The sequence below is a fragment of the Cydia strobilella genome, chromosome 16 (assembly GCF_947568885.1).
Source record: "Cydia strobilella chromosome 16, ilCydStro3.1, whole genome shotgun sequence".
In the NCBI taxonomy this organism is placed as follows: domain Eukaryota; kingdom Metazoa; phylum Arthropoda; class Insecta; order Lepidoptera; family Tortricidae; genus Cydia; species Cydia strobilella.
The window spans coordinates 5,311,963-5,330,350 of record NC_086056.1 but is presented as its reverse complement, the minus strand read 5'-3'; the positions used below and the strand labels follow the sequence as shown (position 1 = coordinate 5,330,350).

The 18,388-nt window shown below is 36.3% G+C and overlaps 1 protein-coding gene across 1 annotated transcript in view; it reads right to left on the bottom strand.

Annotated features, from left to right (window-relative positions):
• LOC134748280 (uncharacterized) overlaps positions 1-16,039 on the bottom strand; it is a 100,290-nt gene extending 84,251 nt beyond the window's left edge. The window contains exon 1 of the mRNA XM_063683014.1: positions 15,634-16,039. The gene's annotated coding sequence lies outside the window, so the exon portion shown is untranslated. The remainder of the gene's footprint in view (positions 1-15,633) is intronic.
• Between the last annotated feature and the right edge of the window lie 2,349 nt (positions 16,040-18,388).

Below are 18,388 nucleotides of genomic sequence, written 5' to 3'. Positions count from 1 at the left end.
ATGTTATCTAGGATCTCTGGTACTAGTTTTTGTAGGTAGAAATTGTAATACAAAGAAGATAGAGCGAATAGTTGTACATACAAAATTTCTACCTAACTATATACATATAACGTAAATTTCCATGACAAGTTTCATGTACTTACTTAAAAAGCATGTCGTTTTAAAATGAAAGCATAATTTCGATTGTATTCGGAACGGCTTATTGGGGGCGGATTAGACTTAATTTCCTAGCAGTTAGAATATTCAGTCACGCAGCGTACTACGTAGGCGACCAACACGCGAACGCGAGGCGAAACGATGCGGCGCGGGGTGAATCAATCCTTTGATACATATAGAAGTGTCCTACGTGGGCGATCTCGTTGCGAGCGCGATCGCCGTGGGCCCGCCGCGCCGCTTCGCTTCGCGTTCGCGAGTTGTTCGCTTACGTTAGACCCTGCGTCAGCCGTGCGGCGGCAAGGCTCTCATTTCATCTCAGATAAATACTCCTTCTGAAAGGGTACATTTATTTTATTAAGCCATTTGAAAATCAAATTTTAATCCCTTTGCAATCAGGATTATTGTCAGAGAAACACGGAACGTAAACTCTTTTGCAAAGTCCGTAAGTGAGCTATGGCGGAAATACAGTAGTATCTTCTGGCGTTTAAGATATAATTTTGTATTCTATAATTACCACCTACTTACTAATGACAATATTTTTTTTACTGACTTCAAAAAAAGAGGACTGTCATTTCGTCTTTGAAAGTAGAGTTTAAAAGAGATCATATTTCTTTTATCTTTTTTGAAGTCGGTTTTATATTTAGTTTAGACTAATTTCATAAAATTTCAAGAACGATTTTTTTTTACCTACACTAAACCAATCGTATCGTGTAAGGTTTATTCGAATTTGCTTTACGTTTTGATAACCTACCTCTAGTTTGTGATTCGTTTATAATACATTTGATTTACTACCTTATCTATTTTGTTCATAAAGTCAACCTGATGTATTTAATATCTACTTTAATTCGTGTACGTTGAGGTAGAAAGTCAAATATATAAACACCAAAACTGTAACATGTTGTAACAAATCGCTCGGCAGACTCGGCACACAACACAACATGATGTCACATTTTGGAATACTAGAATAGAATAGAATAGAATAGAATAGAATAGAATAGAATAGAATAGAATAGAATAGAATAGAATAGAATAGAATAGAATAGAATAGAATAGAATATTTATTGCTCTCATGTTGGTGTACAGGTCTTTCTCTAAGTACAATAGTTCCATTACAACATGTTACCCTAAAAGGGTATTGCAATTACACGTACATTAAAATATGCAAAGACATACATAAATCTTTCAATTATAGTTTATCAAGGGACTGTCTCATTTCAAACATAGACAGAGAGAATCAAACTATCTTTGTCGTACACTAGTACTAGCACCCAAAAGAAAAGGATGAGATAATACTTATTGATTCGTTGATATTCTATTCTGTATAAGTTCAGAATAAAAAACCATTTTTCCCCGAATACTAGGAATAAATATTCGATTATTATCTGTGGAAAATAACGAAATTCGTGGGAATTTAGCAATTTCACCAGTTACCTATTAACAAATGTTAAATGCTGTAGGTTCTACGAATTTCACACCTCATCTTTTATTCTCGAGTTCTCTGGAATTTCACAATTTTTAACTTCACATAAACTCTCACCGTCTCACCGTTTTTCTGATGCACTAGGTAGAATGTTTTTTGTCATTAAAAAAACTAAACAAGAGTAAAAATATTATCACTACGAGTACGCAGTTCTACATATACAATATGTACTTACCGTAAAAACACTCAGCTGTAGACTACAACTAAAAAAATTAATAAAAAAACTCGATTGCTGGTGCAAAGATGCGATAGATAAAATTTCACGTAAAATGGGTGCCTGCTAATAAGAATGGTTTTTGACTGGTGACCACTTACCGAAAAATTTGGAAAGATGGCTCGCGAGAAAACCCCAACAACAAAGACCCTCGAGCATTGGAATCCGCTATGTAATTGCTTATCAGACTTTTAGACCCCTATAATCTCTTGTCTACGTTACATACAAACAATATGCTTATTTACTAAGAAAGTAATTAAAACTCAGCGTAATCCTATTACGAGGAAAAGTCGTGCAAGCGTTATTACGGGACTATAATATAACTATCCGTAGTAGCGGATTATTATTACCATCTCATTCTAAGCGACTCAGACAGACCAGTAAAAGCATGAACTAGAAAACTGTAAAAATTGTGCGCAATCGGAGATCATGTTACACCAGGCGCTCAAGTGATAACTGGGGTAAACGTCGGAAAATGCCCAATGCCACTGTATTATAATTGGATTTTGTGAGCGCGGACTAGTCGAATGTTTAGGCAAACCAGCGTTAATGGAGCATTCTACGTAATTTTCTACCGTTGTTCCGTACAAACGCGAATTTTCTGATGATTTGCAGGTGTAGGAGTTTTTTTTCTGTCACAATGTTTGTAAAATAATCATCGACTTGAAACGTTGAAAGCACGGACCGAAATTAAATGCGTTTGTACGCAGCTTGTAACAGCTCATGCCTCAGCCACGAAAAAACCCTTTCAGCGAACTCGTTTAACTCCCATGCGGGAAACTTCGACCGCCATACTAAGTCAACGAAATACTTTTTCAAACAAACTTACAACAGTTAATAGGTATCTCATAGGTAAGCGTGCTCCACCGTAGACCGCATCATCACTTACCATCAGGTGGGATCGTGGTCAAACGCCTGCCTATTTTCTTTAAAAAAAAACACCCCACTATGCGTCGGCGGGGGTTAAAAACAAATGTATTGTGGTCTATGCTACCAGCTTCGGTATCTGCCCTAAAACGGCTTTTAAAACACGTGAATACAAAATTTGTTGGTTGGAGACATTTTAAGATTAGTCTTATTTAGTTATTTAATTTTGTATTAATTATGTAATGTATTTATAGCCAGTAACATATAAATGTTATCTAGGATCTCTGGTACTAGTTTTTGTAGGTAGAAATTGTAATACAAAGAAGATAGAGCGAATAGTTGTACATACAAAATTTCTACCTAACTATATACATATAACGTAAATTTCCATGACAAGTTTCATGTACTTACTTAAAAAGCATGTCGTTTTAAAATGAAAGCATAATTTCGATTGTATTCGGAACGGCTTATTGGGGGCGGATTAGACTTAATTTCCTAGCAGTTAGAATATTCAGAGTCACGCAGCGTACTACGTAGGCGACCAACACGCGAACGCGAGGCGAAACGATGCGGCGCGGGGTGAATCAATCCTTTGATACCTATAGAAGTGTCCTACGTGGGCGATCTCGTTGCGAGCGCGATCGCCGTGGGCCCGCCGCGCCGCTTCGCTTCGCGTTCGCGAGTTGTTCGCTTACGTTAGACCCTGCGTCAGCCGTGCGGCGGCAAGGCTCTCATTTCATCTTAGATAAATACTCCTTCTGAAAGGGTACATTTATTTTATTAAGCCATTTGAAAATCAAATTTTAATCCCTTTGCAATCAGGATTATTGTCAGAGAAACACGGAACGTAAACTCTTTTGCAAAGTCCGTAAGTGAGCTATGGCGGAAATACAGTAGTATCTTCTGGCGTTTAAGATATAATTTTGTATTCTATAATTACCACCTACTTACTAATGACAATATTTTTTTTACTGACTTCAAAAAAAGAGGACTGTCATTTCGTCTTTGAAAGTAGAGTTTAAAAGAGATCATATTTCTTTTATCTTTTTTGAAGTCGGTTTTATATTTAGTTTAGACTAATTTCATAAAATTTCAAGAACGATTTTTTTTTACCTACACTAAACCAATCGTATCGTGTAAGGTTTATTCGAATTTGCTTTACGTTTTGATAACCTACCTCTAGTTTGTGATTCGTTTATAATACATTTGATTTACTACCTTATCTATTTTGTTCATATAGTCAACCTGATGTATTTAATATCTACTTTAATTCGTGTACGTTGAGGTAGAAAGTCAAATATATAAACACCAAAACTGTAACATGTTGTAACAAATCGCTCGGCAGACTCGGCACACAACACAACATGATGTCACATTTTGGAATACTAGAATAGAATAGAATAAAATAGAATAGAATAGAATAGAATATTTATTGCTCTCGTGTTGGTGTACAGGTCTTTCTCTAAGTACAATAGTTCCATTACAACATGTTACCCTAAAAGGGTATTGCAATTACACGTACATTAAAATATGCAAAGACATACATAAATCTTTCAATTATAGTTTATCAAGGGACTGTCTCATTTCAAACATAGACAGAGAGAATCAAACTATCTTTGTCGTACACTAGTACTAGCACCCAAAAGAAAAGGATGAGATAATACTTATTGATTCGTTGATATTCTATTCTGTATAAGTTCAGAATAAAAAACGATTTTTCCCCGAATACTAGGAATAAATATTCGATTATTATCTGTGGAAAATAACAAAATTCGTGGGAATTTAGCAATTTCACCAGTTACCTATTAACAAATGTTAAATGCTGTAGGTTCTACGAATTTCACACCTCATCTTTTATTCTCGAGTTCTCTGGAATTTCACAATTTTTAACTTCACATAAACTCTCACCGTCTCACCGTTTTTCTGATGCACTAGGTAGAATGTTTTTTGTCATTAAAAAAACTAAACAAGAGTAAAAATATTATCACTACGAGTACGCAGTTCTACATATACAATATGTACTTACCGTAAAAACACTCAGCTGTAGACTACAACTAAAAAAATTAATAAAAAAACTCGATTGCTGGTGCAAAGATGCGATAGATAAAATTTCACGTAAAATGGGTGCCCGCTAATAAGAATGGTTTTTGACTGGTGACCACTTACCGAAAAATTTGGAAAGATGGCTCGCGAGAAAACCCCAACAACAAAACATCCGCTAATTAAGATGTAATTGCTTATCAGACTTTTAGACCCCTATAATCTCTTGTCTACGTTACATACAAACAATATGCTTATTTACTAAGAAAGTAATTAAAAGTCAGCGTAATCCTATTACGAGGAAAAGTCGTGCAAGCGTTATTACGGGACTATAATATAACTATCCGTAGTAGCGGATTATTATTACCATCTCATTCTAAGCGACTCAGACAGACCAGTAAAAGCATGAACTAGAAAACCGTAAAAATTGTGCGCAATCGGAGATCATGTTACACCAGGCGCTCAAGTGATAACTGGGGTAAACGTCGGAAAATGCCCAATGCCACTGTATTATAATTGGATTTTGTGAGCGCGGACTAGTCGAATGTTTAGGCAAACCAGCGTTAATGGAGCATTCTACGTAATTTTCTACCGTTGTTCCGTACAAACGCGAATTTTCTGAAGATTTGCAGGTGTAGGAGTTTTTTATCTGTCACAATGTTTGTAAAATAATCATCGACTTGAAACGTTGAAAGCACGGACCGAAATTAAATGCGATTGTACGCAGCTTGTAACAGCTCATGCCTCAGCCACGAAAAAACCCTTTCAGCGAATTCGTTTAACTCCCATGCGGGAAACTTCGACCGCCATACTAAGTCAACGAAATACTTTTTCAAACAAACTTACAACAGTTAATAGGTATCTCATAGGTAAGCGTGCTCCACCGTAGACCACATCATCACTTACCATCAGGTGGGATCGTGGTCAAACGCCTGCCTATTTTCTTTAAAAAAAAAACACCCCACTATGCGTCGGCGGGGGTTAAAAACAAATGTATTGTGGTCTATGCTACCAGCTTCGGTATCTGCCCTAAAACGGCTTTTAAAACACGTGAATACAAAATTTGTTGGTTGGAGACATGGTGACATAACGAATATCACAAGGTTTTGTTCGGAGCGGCTCCAAATGTCCCGAATGGGGTTGGCCGGTCGAAATAATTAGCAGATGGCGCCAGCATAGCTTGCCCTGTCATTCCCTAGAATTGTGTCAAATTTTTGTTTTTTTAATGCCCTGGATGCGCCCGTTTTTTTAATGCCCTTTAAGCCAAATCTCATAGAAAAAGGGGCAAGCTATGATGGCGCTATCTCTGCAAACCTTTGACAGTTGCCAACCCCATTATCTAACATTCGGAAGTGATTTTAAATTACCCTTAATAATCGAAGAGTAATCTCATGCGGTATGAGTCATACCTAATTCCCTCTTGCGGTATTTTTTTGTGTCAGGAATTCTTTGTTACCATATGAGGAAGCTAGACTTAATAAATTCGATTTGTAACTAAAAGCATGATGCTAGTGTGTGAAGTTCGCACATCATTTTGTTGAAATCCATTAGCTGTGGTTTTTAGGGGACGTTAGAACAACCTATTACTAAAAAAAAAGTAATTGTGTGGTTTTATGAAACCACGATGCAAGTGAAACTACTTATCATAAGCGAGTCACGGGCTAAATAAACCGGTATAAGCAAGCCTTCCGGTTACGCATATGTTGTTACGGATCTCACGGTCATGTTACACTGGCGTTTTCGAGATTGATGTCTACACGCTTGCGAGTAGCCCACCGCTGGGACGATGACCGTGACGTTCGAAAACAAAAAGTCGTATGTGAATGTGAACTTCCTATTATGACATGACTATTTGCCATTCATCGTAGAATTTGATAGATAGTTTATTTTTATTTTTATGATGAATAGGCAGGCGTTTGACCACGATCCCACCTGATGGTAAGTGATGATGTGGTCTACGGTGGAGCACGCTTACCTATGAGATACCTATTAACTCTTGCCTTGAGTTTGACGTTACCGTATTTTTTAAGGTTAATAAGGTCTACTGTCCTTAAAATGTTGTATGATATTACAAGCAAATATCAGCCTTCGTATTGCTATTTTAAAGACTAATACTATAATTATGTAATGCGACATGCTAAAGACAGCCCAAAAAATTTGGGGCGATAAAATAAAAGTTTCACCTTAAAAGTATCAGGAACAGAACTCCAATAAAAACGTGATCTGCTAATTTCACAGACATCAACTCTCCCAAACGTTTGGAATCACACTCCAGTTGTTTACTTCAGGAGTACGAGCCACAATGCCCACACACTGCTGCTACAACGTATGTACATGTGTGGCGTGTAGCTTTGTAGCCTTCACTCTAGTGCTGTGCAGTTTTGTTTGTCGTTTAACGAACGCTCGAAGGTCGCAAACCAAAGCCGACTGCGACTTAATATTGCAGATTTGCATTGATTGAACAAACTGCCACTCGTTAAAGAGTATTTTCTCAAACATGCAATGAAATATTGATATGATGTTCTTCATATTAGGCTGGGAAGTATCAAGTCTAAGGAGCGGCTATACGAGAGGTCTTTAATTAAATTTCATACAAAGTTGCAGGCCTAGGCCGGAAAGTAGCTCTTTTTTAATTTCCATTTCACATATATTTGTAACACAGTATCATGGCATTCAGCCATTAAAAAAAACTGTAAGCAATATTTGCTTTTTGGTTCGTTATGACATTCTGCCAGTACGCCTATTATAAAAAACAATAAACGATGTTTGCTATATTTTGCAGTTTTATTTATATAAAATTGACGTGATCATAATAAATACCTAACACATTATTAACAATTTCCAATAAATGGCAATTGCAAATTAAACTACACAAATACACATTTAAAATATTTCATTTAAATATTAGCGGTAAAAATGTCTATTGAAACACGCGTAGTTATTTTTTTTAATCGTTTTGTAGGCAAAGTTGAACATTATTAATTCTGTTTCTGTAATTGTAACTGTTTTATTGGATTTATTGTGCGTTGTTAATTGTGTTATTTAATGAGTTCTGACGAAAATATAAAATGAATATTAATTTACTCCTACAAAATTGAGAGTTGAAGGAGAAATAACTTGCTGCCGCCAAAATCAAAGGCGAAATAAATGGATGCTAATATATATATATATATATATATATATATATATATATATCTATGTGTGGATATATGGATATATAAATGGATATATAATATATATATATATATATATATGGATATATGGAATATATGGATGGCAATTTTATAAATTGAAAAACTAAGTAACTAAAATGGTCACAGTTTATCAGAAAGTTTTTGTGGTATATTCTAAAGAACTGAATGTAACTATAAAATCGTCAACACTGTGGGAATTACTTCATGCTTAAGGCAACGATGTATGTGAAGCATAATATCAACATAGGAAACTATGTAAACTTAGTTGTGACTAAAACGACAGATGCAAGCCGAACAAATCAAAGATACATAAATATATCTTTAAAATTTGTGTAATAAATTGACAAACTACATGTGTAAAATATACGACACGTGTGATATAGATAGGTATAAGTGGTACATAGTTATATTTAGTGTCTACTAGACACTAAATATAACTATGTAAACTAAGTAAACTAGACACTGTCTAGTTTACTTAGTTTTTCTAGAAATAAAACTGACTAAGCCCCTCAATTAATTGTCATGCTTTTAAAATAATCGAAAGGATTTTTTTAAAGATTTTTATTTATCCCATTTTTTTAGGCTTCACGTGGTTATCCTAACGTAATGATTAACAAAGAAGTTTAAAGAATTTCAAATGAACACTTTCCTCTTTGGTTATCAATTATCTGCCACTGTATAGGTAATTATGAAGTAAACGTGTTTTGTGTAGTAATTGTCACTTGTCAAAGAAAATAAGAATGGCGAAAAGGTCCCACTGGACTGAAGCCAGAACTTTTAAAAGAACGAATGAATGAAAAAAATGAGAGTGACTGTTATGACAGTTAGGTATTTAATGTGGGGTAACCACACTTCGGGACTTTAATTATTAGTTTTATTAGAAAAGTAGCAATAATTAAATACAGCTAATTTTAACAACGGGGTTAATGTAGTATATTATCTGGCCTTAAATGAGCCACAATCAAGTGTTTTGTATTGCCAATTAGAAGTCACCTTGTAGTATTATAGCCACGGGGCATTTACCTACATTTTACCTATCACTAATGATCGCTAATACGCAAGTATATAATATGTACCTATTGTTATTGGTTATGTTTAGAGTCCCCGGCAAGCTCGGCCGAATTGCACCTTCCCATACAAACGTAGTTCCGCTCTCATTTTAAAACTACGTGTTGAATTATAATGAAACTGCACATACAATGACATGAGGTTTAAAATTAGTTGATGTCCATTAACGGGAAAGCTGACGGTATTGTGTCGTGGTCAGCAGCACACACTTATAGCTGATAGTACGACGTGTGCTGACGGTACGATAGATCTGATACAGGCACCGAAAGTAGTTTCAAATAGAATTGGTCAGTCTCTCAGATAGATTACGTTATTTTTGTGTAGTTTGTATGACATTTTTTTGTCAAATAATCCGCATAAGCTTCTAGTATGTTATCAGCGATATAAATAGGACCATAAAACTGTTGGGAGACAATCTCTACAGTGCCTGAGTGACAAATAATGGCATCATACATGTGACCACTGCCGAAATTTGCAAAATCTAAATTAAAACTAAACCACGAGTCATACATACACGTGTGCTACAAACGAAAGGTTATTAAAATTATGATTCGTTACTGTTTCCGGATCTGAACTATATTCCCATAAGGGAGTGCAATAACTACCCAAAAGTTAAGAACAAATATCCATAGTTTTCGTAAGGTATGATTTGATCGATTACTGTTAGGTATTTTTTCATAACATAAAGATGTGTAGGTACAAAACTTTTTATTTTGTGACTGATCTAATAACTTGGTGACGACTGAGATTTTATTTAAGCAATAGAAAGGGAATGACCCCCGTTCTGAATCATGGCTTATCCAAAGGTCTCCAGCGGGCTTAGCACGGTAGCATTTTTATCGCTTGTCACTATGCCTGTCACGTTCTAACAAGTATGTAAGTGCGAAAGTGACAGGCATAGTGACAGGTGATAAAAATGCAACCATTCTGACACCGCAGAGCCATTTAGCGGGGTAACGCTACTAGTGTGATTTGGTCCCGGCATGGCTCAAAACGGGTTTTAGGTTTTTAAGGTGTAGTTAGTAGAGTTATTATGTATTAGTTAAAAATAAATATGTAATTGCCGATATTGTAAGTATCACATCTCTCTGACACTCCATTAATATCAAGAAGAAGGAGGAGTTCATATCATAGTGCGGCCAAGGAATTTAATTTCACCTCTACTACACCTACTCTACTCTTTACTCTACTTTCACTATTGTCACTGTGACAAGGGCTTTGTCACAGTGACAATAGTATGAGGTCCCTAATGACATTCATATTTAATGTCACTGTGACATGGTACGAAATGGTACTGAATTTAATTCTTTGACTTGTTTTTCAATAAATACTGATACCACGTGTAACGAATCAGGCGGTGAAATAAAACCGGTCAATTAGAAACGTCCACGAGAATGCTGACGGTATTGTTTTGTGGCCGACTGTAACAGCTACAAATAGATAGCTGCTGACCGTACCGCGTGTACGTACAGCCAGTCCAAGTGGTGAATGAAACGCGAGAAAATTACAAATGTCAATATTGGTATTGTTGTACGGCTGTCTACGGCAGATACATGTAGCTGCTAATGGTACTGTCTTGTAGACTATTGCGGCAGATAAGTATTTCGTGGGTTAGGCTATAACAGATGTGCAAGTTGCGGAAAGTTTTAAACAAGTTGGGAAAGTTCTCGGAAATGTCAGGAAAATTACATAGGGAATTAAGGAGTTTCATTTGCAAACGGAAAATTTCGATCCCTATCCAAGTAAGGTTTCTACAACATTACTATACTAAAATGTCATCAGTATTCAACATTATGGTCTCACAGTCTTGTTTTGTCTTTATAAGATGGACTACTGGATCCCAAGCTGGTAGAGGAGAAAAGCCATCTTCCCTGTTAAAGTTTGTGTGCGTTGTAATGTCAAGATGTATTTTTAAATTCATTATACACGATATAATCCTTCTAGATAGATTAGGTGCCCACCAGGGGTCTATCTCATGTACCATCTGCCACACTGTTAAGTGACAATTCATTAACCTAATAGGCTATTTGACTAATTTTTGAAAATGGTTTTAATTGATTGTTTATGACTTAATAATTACACTACATTGATATTTCCGTGAAATTTCCTGTATTAAATATAAAAAAACAATGTTAAAGTTTATTTATTTTGAACGCGCCTTAAACGCTGTTTTTGCAAAGGGGCTAATCACGTGACACGTGTGACGTCACACGCGAGTAAACTCAGTCAATGACCTTAGTAAATCTTATGGTTTATGTGCATTGAATTGATTATTTCACTGTAAAATGGTATATAAATGGTGTATAGTGCCGCAATGTTCAAGTACGACTATAAAAAATCCAGATAAATTGTTTGTTTCCGTTCCAACGAATCCCAAAAAAAGAAAAATGTGGTTAAAACTAGCGCGAAGAGACCCAAAGAGCATTTTAGCGCATACAAATGTTTTTATGCGTGAAGACCACTTCGATGTAAGTAATATTTAACTGTAAATAAATATGGTAGTTAAAGCAGCGGATTTTGTTGTATTTAGGTATTTAATGTATTACTACATAACCTCATAACATAGCTCTTTCAGCATTAGTAGGTAGTTAGTAGCATACTTTTTCTTTCAAACTAAAGTGCAGTATGGAGATACTATTCTCGTCATCGTCGTATTCGTATCATCGAAATCGAAATGTTCGTAAATAAAAAAAATTCTACGTATAGTCACACAGCTGTTTTTACATTTCTAAGTTCCGCAGCATAGTAATCCGGATTATCTTTAAAGAAAAGTGCAACCATTAATGCGTCTATGTCTGGTAGGTTGTCGCTATCAGCTTTCACATATTTCGGCTCCATTTTGAGATTCTTATAAATATTGTGCTACTAGATATACGGATAAATCGGAATATATCAGAAAACTGTGGAACAATAACTAAAATTAACTAAATACAAATAAAACAGTTAAAACACTCGAGGCAATCAAGAATGTTTACCCGCGTGTGACGTCATCCGAGCGTTGACCAATCACAGAGCGTTCACGTCCCTGATGAAATTTCAAAAAATATTAAATTTTCTTTCGTTTATTTTCCAAAAACTAAACATAATTTACATTCAAATATAGTGAAATATACTTTATTAGTTTATTATCTTTCAGGATGACAGCAATTCGTTATATATTTTTAATGTTGTCAAATACCCTATTGCAAAGACTTAATTAAGAGTCTCACGAAACCTCCGCAAAAAAGCCGCTCCCATACAATCAAAGTTACGCTCACATTCGCTGGTGCAGAGTGAATTTAGACGAACTCTATACCTAATAGAGATTATCTTATAACTTGAGGCACCCCTCAATTCAAACGACCACAGACATGACAACAGCTCCGCGTAATTCAATTGTGAAATTCATATAAATTAATAAAACGGAGTCAGACAGAGCGAGATAAAATATTTCGTAGATTCGCTTAGATATTCTCGCCAAAAACGTTGAAATACTCGTATTACTCAAGGTGATTTCTGCAGTTTTTATGGTGGTTTCAGGAATGGTGAGATTTTTTTTATATCATCAACATCATCATACTCCTAGCGTTATCCCGGCATTATGCCACCTCATTTGGGGAGTCTGGAGCCCGCTTTAAGTTATTTTTTATTTTTTTTATTGGCCTGGTTTAGTGTCCCACTGCTGGGCAAAGGCCTCCCCTCGTTTCCTCCACTCGACCCTGTCGTTTGAATGTAATATATATTTTAATGTCATTTTTTTTTACTGATTTCCAAATGATATATACCACTAGCCTGATTCAGGCATGTTTAATAACTAAATGTATGTAGCTGCGCCATGTGGCGGCGATGGTCCCGCCCTGCTCAAACACTTTGCTAAATTACATCTAATTTATTTCGCCACTTTCTGCTACGAGAATGCGAATAAGATTATACTTGTAAATATCCATGCACATGCTCATTCAGCATGTTTTGATAGCTAATGATACTATAGTCATAAGATTAACTATTGACCAAGCGAACGCAAAGTGTGAGTGTGATTTGGGAAGACTGATGCACCCGGAATTAGTGACACACTTTACTCTACTCGATTTTAAGCCTTAATTATGAGAGAGTCTTACGTAAATGTGCCTAATCCTACAAGCTCAATGTTGACGAAATAATTTTAATTGGGTAATTTGCAGTATTCCACTGATTCGACATACGTTGGTAACATAACGTTGGTGTCATTAACGGGTCTAAATGTCATTGTCATTGACGAAATATTAGCACCGACTTGCGAACAACTTTTATAGCACTTTAAACTCTCGCGTTTAGTACACATAATCAAAGTCATTAACGGGTCTAACGCGATTAAATTTCATTATTTTACCTAAAAGGTAAGCAAAGGTAGGTTTTATTTTTAAAAGGTAAAATAATGAAATTTAATTGCGTTAGACCCGTTAATGACATTAATTATGTGTACAAAACTCGCAAGATCGGTGCTAATATTTCATCAACTATACAGTCACAGCGCGCCAAAACGCTCCTAGAGAAACATAATGTCACCATTCAAAATGAATTACCAATCGAATAGTGACGTTCCATTTTTCAAAAGTTGAATTTTCAAGCACAAATCATTTTATACTTATCTACAGTGACACTAACGGCGCGATTCGGGAAATGAATTAGAGATTCACCAGATATGAAATAGTAAAGATATGTGACGTCTACGGGTAAAGGTCCCTTGATGGCGATTAGCGCTTACGCTATTATTAACGCCGCTCTAAATAATATTGGATGGCGCTTACGTCGCATAGCGCCGCAATAATTTGCGACGCTATGCGACGTAAGCGCCAGCCGCCATCAGAATCAGAATCAGAATGCTTTATTTGTAAAACATAGGTATACATGGGTCTTAAGGCATATGGGCATGAGGTACCTTTTGCCGTGGAATGTCACATATCTTTACTATATCATATCTAGTGAATCTCTAATTTATTTCCCGAATCGCGCCGTATGTTTCTCAAGGAACATAAAGTATCTGCCATCCTCTAATACTTATCCAAATGGAGATAAGTGTTTACAGTTCTCGTTCAAAAGTATTTTTACAGTGTAATTCTTTTTGAAGTAATTATGTATAAGTACATATCGCAAATATATTTTTGTTCAGCTATTTCTAAACAGAACACCACGCTGCGCTCTAAAACTCAAATAATAGATGTAGCTCGTAATGCGGCCAAGTTAAAGTGGGACTGGGCTGGTTATGTCTGCCGCATGCCGAATGACTTGTGGGCCAAGATAACCACGGAGTGGGTGCCCCGTGAGTCAAACCGGGGATCCGGCAGACCTCGTCAGCGATGGCGGGATAACTTGGACTCCTTTTTGAGACACTGGCCAAATGTAGCTCAAAACCGGGAGGAGTGGCAGAAGAGTTTTTTCCTTTTGAGGTACGGAACCCTAAAAAAGAAATCTTTATTTCGGAACGTTCAAAATTCCATACAATATTGTTAGTACCATCGTTATAGCTCTGTTTCTCGTTGTTGTTGTTGTTTGTTTATGTTAATGTTTCTTGGAGAAATGTTATCATTAACATTAACTGTATCAAATAGTAGAATAAAGTATTCGTGTTTATTTTATTTTTTCATTTTAGTCGGTTCGATTCCCGGGTGAAACAAGCGTTTCAAAAAATCTTTGAATGCAGTTTTGTTTTTTTTTTTATATAAATAGAGTAATGTTTCCTTTCCTTTCATTCTTTCCACACTGTGCACTGTATATACAGTATACAGGTTGATATTCATGAACGGTGCTCAATTATAGGCAATGTAATTATAAAGTATTAGGTACACGTCATGAACAAATAGGTACATAATTTACTCATTCGACTTATGTATATACGGCAGCGTTGGTAAATAGATGTGTAGATTGGTATATAATATGTGTGCCGAGGCCAAAGCCTTTATTAAGGATATAGGGCGAAGCTTAAGGGAAAGGGCCTGCGACCCTCGCTCTGGTTCTTTCATTGTCCAACAGATTTCACTGGCCATTCAGCGAGTTAATGTCGCCAGTATTTTTGACACATTTGGTCCGGGGGCTAATCAAGGGTAACAATATTGTGTTTGTTAAATTATTTAGTTTTACTCATTCTTCGGTTTATTTTAGTTTTATGTAATTCGTATGTTTGCTTAATAGTTGTATATATTTCTTTTATGAATAAAAATTGTTCGATATGCACTCTATAACCTGCGAGTTTTTTTTAAATTATCGTGCATAAAATTTAAATTTTTAATGGAAATAGACTTTAAGTCGGAATTCTCATAGCCAACTTACTTAGACAAATTACAAACCGACCGAAATTGCCGTTTAAATTAGGTGTCTAGGTATACCTAAAGCATACAAATCTTTAGTCTCAAACATTAATACCAAAATCTTAAGTTTATTTTTCCTGCCATTATGAATGAATACATAATTTTAATACATGTACTACTTCTAGCCGGGTTTTACGGGTCTCATAGATACTTACGCCCTATAACATAACATATTTACACCTATGTTAAACTGACGTGATGACGTGAATAAAAACCTTATAAATACAACGTTGCCGAACAAAAAAACATCTAGTCTAAGTATTATAAACCTAGGCTAACATATACACGAACCTTAAGTACACGGCCTACAGTCGCCGTCTGGCCGTTTCAACGATACCCATCGCGCGAAATACAATAAAAAAAAAAAACAAATTCAAAATTTAAATATCGAACTGTATACCGGTCACTGCACTATTATAAAAAAAGTTTATCACATGTGTTAAAGTGAAGGAGGTTGGATAGTAGCGCGGTCGGCGGAGGTTGTTTAGCGACTAGTCGGGACGTCGGTCGGGCCTCGGGCGCGCTCGGACACAGTCGGGAATCTCCGGGCTCTAGCCCTTTCAGACTAGGACGGGGAGTCCATCAGAGTGAATAATGGTTTTTTAGTCAATTTTGATGCTCAATTTAGTGATCTGATATAAATGCATTAATGTTGCGTTCGCGAGATGGGATTAGGAGTTAGGTTGTCGCTCCGTTTAAACGCTGTTCGTATAAACGTGGCTTTTAGCGTCGGGAATAAGCGCTCGTTTTTCTTGGAATTTAACGATTAAAGTCAGGTCGATTCACAGGAATTGGTATGAATGGATGAGATGAATGAATCATTTTTTTACGCAACAATACTTACATAGGACTATTACGATGGCAGCAAATGGAAGATGTCATTTGTTCAATTAATTTTCATTCGTGTCAGTTTTGTTCAGGCCCCGTAGACAACATGCCAATCGCTAACGCTCCGTAGCGAACGAAACGTAACTGTCACTGTCACACTAATATGGAAGAGTGATAGAGAGACACAAAGCGATTCGATGGCGAAGCGATAGCGACTGTCACCTTGGCTAGGCCGGCAGTACTCGTAGGATGCTTTCTTAGTAAGGTTAAATAATATGTAGGTATTTAGGTTGATAAATTAGATTATTCGCAGTCTATATTAAATTTGCACTTGCTACATGCAATTATAATCTTATTTATTGGTTTTTACATAGCCTCTTAATTCCTTAACCTCTCGTGAATGATAAGGGTCCTGACCAAATTAATAGTCAACTTATTGCGTTTTTCTTGAGAACGATTTATTCTGTTGTATACGGGACGACCGAGCATTAACTCACGAGCGTCTGACCGATACGATGATACAATGTTTGTCCACCACACACAAAACACACATACGAGAGGTTAAAGTAACCTACAAACAACGCTCAAACTTTAACAATCTCAACTTGTTACTTTTGAAAACTCGTATCTCACTCAAATTTGACAGTTGTTTTTCTTCATAATCAAAATGCTGTCATAACGGTTAAAAAGGTTTTATGTTTATTAATTAGGTGTTGTAGAGTGACCATGATTGTAGATAATTAAATTTGTCCTCGCCAAAAAGTTAAAAAAATAGGAAAAAGTGCGGTTGTTTCCCCTAAATTCGACGGTGATCGATCAATTAACAGTTACTGGGTGTGCAGGATTAGTCCTGCTCACGTCTCATGTATCATCCTGTATAAGTAGAGATTATCTTAAGGGGCCCACTGACTATCAGTCCGCCGGACGATTTCGGTCTGTCAGTTAGAACAAAAATTTGACAGTTCCGAACAACTGACAGGCCGATATCGTCCGGCGGACTGATAGTCAGTGGGCCCCTTAATACCTTTAAACGAGCAATTCTTGTATTATACATAATATATGTATTACGATTGCGATGAAACTTTCTATATGGGGGTTTTCGGGGGCAAAAAATCTAGCTAGGTCTTATTACTGTTATCTCTGGGAAAATGCGCATTTTTGAGTTTTCATCAATCAATCAATCAATACACCCTTTATATGTTGCTTTTTTTTTTATAAAATAGGAGGCAAATCATAATACTGCTACTAGATATAAGTATAGATTATAACACAATCACTGCCAGCGACCCGCTAGGCGGGTTCTCTGTGTGTAGGCGCTTTTCGTTACATACAGTTTTTCCCGTGTTACCGGCTACGCTCGTAGCATGTAGCCCGCGCTGGCACTGAACGCGTTAAAAATAGGAAGGCCCTCATGGACCCATTAGCGGCTACGTGCACTACGCCGTAGCTCGTAGCAGTATTGAACAAAACTAGATACGTATGATTGTGCTTTTTTCTAGCGAGCGAATTAAATAAAAACAGGTTTCGAATCGATGAAGTTACTAGAAAAAGGCTTCAAGATTGCTAATAAAAATTTTGCCAACCGCATTGTAATATGTAATATGTAATCCGAAATAAAAGCTTTTTAATTTTAATTTAATTTTAATTGTGATGTAAAAAAGCGCTACGAGATTTTAATAACTGCTGGCTGAACCTACTACACCTTAAACTGATATTTCATCAACTTAGCTAAAAGACGCCCACAGCTGGACATAAATGTTAGATGGATGCGCTGCAGGGGACCATCAAGTGCGCCGACTTCTGGCCGAAGGGTGTCGCGTTTCGGAGGTTCCGGGGCAAACTGCCGAATTCGACACAAGACCAGACGTTTTGTGGCCTAAATAGTGTTTAGTTTTTAAGTTTATAAAATGCATATATATATTAGTCTGTAAGATATTTGTAATATGGGCCTTATTATATTTTTTTAAATAAAAAAAAATAATAAACTGTAATAGATGTCATATATTAAAGAAAAAGTGACGAAGCCCTCCAGTGGTGAAGGCCGGACTCGAACCGGCGTCTTTAGCTATCACACGATTTTATTTTTCGTCGTATTTAAAGAAAAAAAAAACCCCTCTCCAACAATCGGTCGTGTGATGCCTTCACTATACTATTGCTATACTATTCGCAAACTAAACTATTCGCAAATTTTACAAGGGGGCAAAGTTGTATAACCGCT